The 4,657-nt window shown below is 42.7% G+C and overlaps 1 pseudogene; it reads right to left on the bottom strand.

Moving 5' to 3' along the window:
• Positions 1 to 200: 200 nt before the first annotated feature.
• LOC122471955 lies at positions 201 to 3,858 on the bottom strand (annotated as a pseudogene).
• Between the last annotated feature and the right edge of the window lie 799 nt (positions 3,859 to 4,657).

Below are 4,657 nucleotides of genomic sequence, written 5' to 3'. Positions count from 1 at the left end.
TAAAATAAAATGCATATTCAGTGCATGTGAAATAGGTACATATTCTACATACATTCATACAAAAACTTTAGTTCAAAAATTAAAAGTCTGATCTAAAATGAAATCAGTCTGTGATTGCCTAGTAGAAATGCTTAGCTCCTACTATGTAAATATCATGAATCTATATGAACTATTAAAATTTGACAGTCAGTAGACAACTGTGTCCTACATTTATGTTTATTAAAAACTGACATAAACAAACAAAGCCTGTACAAAAAATATTCCAAATCACGTATCACTTTGAAATAGTAATCTTGAGAGACATTATCGCCTAGGACCCCCTCTTCCTCTACCCCAACCACGTCCTCTTCCTCGGCCTCGGCCTCTTCCTGCAACAGCTTCCCTTTTCTTAGATTTCACCTTCGGGTCTACATCCACAAGTAGTGTATCCAGAGGTAAGCTGTCTGGCAGTATAAAATATCGAATGTTATTTCCTCGAATACTCAGTGTTTCCAGTTATACTGGTTCTCTATCCTTCAAAGTCATTTTCACTGCTTTAAGATGTGTATTCGTGCTGACATCTACATCTGTGATTGTTCCATGGACCTGTGTTCCATTCTTTAATTCAATGGTTACGGTTTCATGACTCAATTTCATCAAAAATCTTACGAGCTTCATCCTAGTCGTGCCAGCACTCTTTCAGTCGGATAGCGCACAAAACGCGACCACCCAAGTCCAAAAAGCCTAGGAGTATGACCGTGACCGTCTGTTTTTGATGATCATTTGTGTGGAGATATCTTAATTGAAACTGTGAGAAGGGTGAGTGGACATTTCACAGACATTTTGAAGATGCATTCTGTGTTCAATGTCTTCTTTTTATTATGCCCTTAGAAACAAATATTACCTTTGTTTCACAGATAACACAGCTCAGGCTCTGTGTAGGTCCCAGTGAGAATTGGTATTCTGGCTGAGACAGCAGAAACACAGGTAAATCCTTGGGATATTGTGAGAAAAGTTTAAGGAGATAGATGCAAAGCTGTAGTCAGGGTGATGTCAGGGGTCCAGCAGGGGTGGCATCTGGCCAGCCCTGAATTGTAGGTTGACCGAGGCTGAAGGCTAATGCAGGCTCTCAGCTGATCTAGATCCTGTCTTCACTTTTAGTCTCACTGAGGGATGTGAACTTAGGCAGACAAGGATTTCCTTAAGACCAAGCTAAATTTCCTATATGTCCAGGGCACTTTCTCACCCATAAATATCCAGAACCTTCAGACAACACAGGGAGACACCTTTTTAGATGATCACCTAGGTGCACTTTGACAAAAATGACATTTCGGGGATGAACCCTGCACTGTGCACTGAGAGTGATCCCACATAGCAGCTCCGTGTGGAACTCATGCTCCCTGCTCAGGCTGTGGTCAGGAATGGCCTGAAACTGCATCTCACTGACCCCAAGACTCTCCCCTCTTCACCTCCTCAAACTCTGCTTACTGTCCTCAATTTCCCTTCTATTCCTGTGTGATTCAGGTTTCCCCCATTCCTTCACTGGTGCTTCCAGGTGGTGAACACAAGGTCTGTGTTATATAATGCATGTGCCCCATTTCACACAGGACACCTGAGGCACCTACACTTAGGGGTGCATCTCATCCTTCACAGAACTCAATACATTGTGTCTGTAAAGTGTGCACAACTACTCACGATACATCTGCCTTTGTGTAAAAATCCTCTTTCTTTTTGACAAGAGAAACCTATAGCTGACCTCATTACATGGAAAATGACACAGCACATTGTACATACATCCTGAGAAGCTTGAGATATGTTACACTGTCCTCAGGCAGGTTTGCAATTGAATTGCCAAGCCCTAACAACCATTTCCACGACATTCCCACCAAGTCTTTCCCGAAAAAGATGAATATGCTTTACAAGTCCCTCATCCACTTCAGGTCATCTTACCAAATGGAGGAGGTGGGGGGGGGGGGGTGGTCATAGCCCATGACTGGTGATGAAGGATGTTCCATAGGGTAGGACATGCAAAGCAGTCGTGGGTAAGGACCAGGCTCTCTTATATACATAATGGCCCACAGAACATAAATTAAAGGTACAATGTTTACAAGGCTGTGTCATCCCCCTCTTTCCGAATAGTAGGATTAGCATTCTCATTTTTTCAGTAGACCATTTAGATGCTAAGCCTTAAGAGAGAAGTTTGGAATTCAGTTTTGAGAGTAGACAGCCATCCAAGAAAGCCTTGTAATTGGCTCTTAGTTTTAGGTTGTGAGAGATTGTGGATGCCTTCAGTCTGCCTGGGTCCAGATGTGGGCCTTGTTCTGAGAACAGCTGAGCTAAATACCTAACCTGAGTTTGAGCAAACTTCAGTTTTTATTTGGAGACTTTATGGGCTTAAGTTGTAAAACAAAAAGTTTTCCCAGAGGGGTGCTGTCTTCGTGTGAAGAGGCATGAGCAGGGAAGCAGAGAAACAAATCATCTACACATTGTAACAAAGTAGAGCCTGCAGAACACTTTCCATCATCCAAATCAGCCTTTAAGGTTTGTGGGAAACATGAAGCACTCTGTGAAACCCAGGGAGGTTGCAGTCCAGATGTATTGTCATTCATTCCCTGCAACTGAAGGCAAAAAGATACCGGCTATCCTTATAAACTGGAATGCTAAAAACTACACCACATAGGTCAAGTACATTGAAAACTTTGCTTTCAATGGGAGTCGATGTAGGTAGAGTGTGAAGTTTGGGAAACAGGGGATGTCGAGGGATTACAGTGCTATTTATTTCTCGGAGGTCTTGGACAAAATAATATCCTCAGCAGTTGGGTTTTCTCACAGGTATAATAGAGGTGTTATATGGACTACTGCAGGGGATTATGAGGTCATGAGCCTTGTAACATTCTATTATGGTGTTGATGCATTGAAGGCCTTCTTAAATTACAGGACATTGATGAATTCTAGGGAGAAGTTTTGCAGGATCGATTTGAATCTTGACGGGGGGTACACAGTGGATTCTGTAAGATCAGTTGAAGATTTTGCCCATAACGAGGATGGGAGCTGATCCAATAGGAATAAATGATCAGTACCTCCAGACTCAGCTATAGTACCGGCACAGACACGGCACAGAAAAGGTGCCAAAGGATCCTGTTATCCCTTTTTGCTATTTTGGTTACTGCTGTCAAATTCTAGAATTATTTTTCCCTTTTGGGCAAAAGAAATTCCAGCATGGTATTTTTCTAAGAAATCTCAGTCCAGGTAATCAATACGGGTCAAAGAACTAAGGGGAATAGGGTGTATATCTCTCAAAGGGCCTTGATCAAAGCGAATAGGTTCAGAGGTAGGAACGTGTTGAAATCTAATAGATCCCCCCTAATTGAGCTGTTTTTGTACCCCGAGGCTAAGGCTGCGTTATAGCACTCGGGTTAGTTGCAGCTTCAGTAAAGACAGAGATACATTCATTCCCAATCTGGAGAGTAGTTTCGCCAAAGAGATTAAGACGGAGGCTTGGGAAGGGCTCCGTGTTTCCTTGGAATCCCATCTTTGGGAATTGGGAGGACATTGAAAAGGTTGGAAAGAGGGCTGCAGGGCCTTTAAGCTCTTAAATGTATAACCATCTTTTTTCAATGTCCTAGTTCTTGCAGTCACCGCAGGAACTAGACTTCTAGTTTCGGGGGGTCTTTATTTGCTGGAGTTGAGCATTGAAAATTTAACAGTCTTTCCACTAGATGACTCATCTTGGGTCTGAGCAAAGTGATTTTCCAGGTTAATTAAACCTGGAGTGGACATAGTTTCCCATTCTATTCTTGGTCCTTTTAACTAAAAGGGAAAGGTCCCAGACTAGCACATTAATAAACATAGATCTAAAGGAGGAGCAGAGTTAATTAAAGACAATTTAGAGGGGCGCCTGGGTGGCGCAGTCGGTTAAGCGTCTGACTTCAGCCAGGTCACGATCTCGCGGTCCGTGAGTTCGAGCCCCGCGTCGGGCTCTGGGCGGATGGCTCGGAGCCTGGAGCCTGTTTCCGATTCTGTGTCTCCCTCTCTCTCTGCCCCTCCCCCGTTCACGCTCTGTCTCTCTCTGTCCCCAAAATAAATAAACGTTGAAAAAAAAAATTAAAAAAAAAAAATAAAAATAAAGACAATTTAGAGTCAAAGGTGATAATCATGAACAGATTCATGAGGCGTTTTTGGTATAAGACTGAACTTTCTTTCAACCTTCAGGCTTAGGAAAAGCCGTTAAAATTGTTCAGTGGAGGGGCATCTGGGTGGCTCAGTCGGTTAAGCTCTTTATCTTGTTGAGGTCCCAATAGTCCATTTTTGCTTTTATTTCCCTTGCCTCCAGAGACATGTCAAGTTAGTAGTTGCTGTGGCCAAGGTCAAAGAAGTTTTTGCCAGCTTTCTCCTCTAGGATTGTGATGGCTTCCTGCGTTACGTTTAGGTCTTCCATCCGTTCTGAGTTTGCTTTTGTGTATGGTGTAAGAAAGTGGTCCAGTTTTATCCTTTGCATGTCACTCTCCAGTTTTCCCAGCACCATTTGCTGGAGAGACTTTTTTCCATTGGATATTCTTTCCTTCTTTGTCAAAGATTAGTTGGCCATACGTTTGTGTGTCCGTTTCTGGGTTCTCTATTTGTTTCTGTTGATCTATGTATCTGCTTTTGTGCCAGTACCATAATGTGTTGATGATTA

The sequence above is a fragment of the Prionailurus bengalensis genome, chromosome E3 (genome assembly GCF_016509475.1).
Source record: "Prionailurus bengalensis isolate Pbe53 chromosome E3, Fcat_Pben_1.1_paternal_pri, whole genome shotgun sequence".
NCBI classification, from domain to species: Eukaryota; Metazoa; Chordata; class Mammalia; order Carnivora; family Felidae; genus Prionailurus; species Prionailurus bengalensis.
Note: the sequence above shows the minus strand (reverse complement) of the source record. Positions and strands in the feature narration are given on the sequence as shown.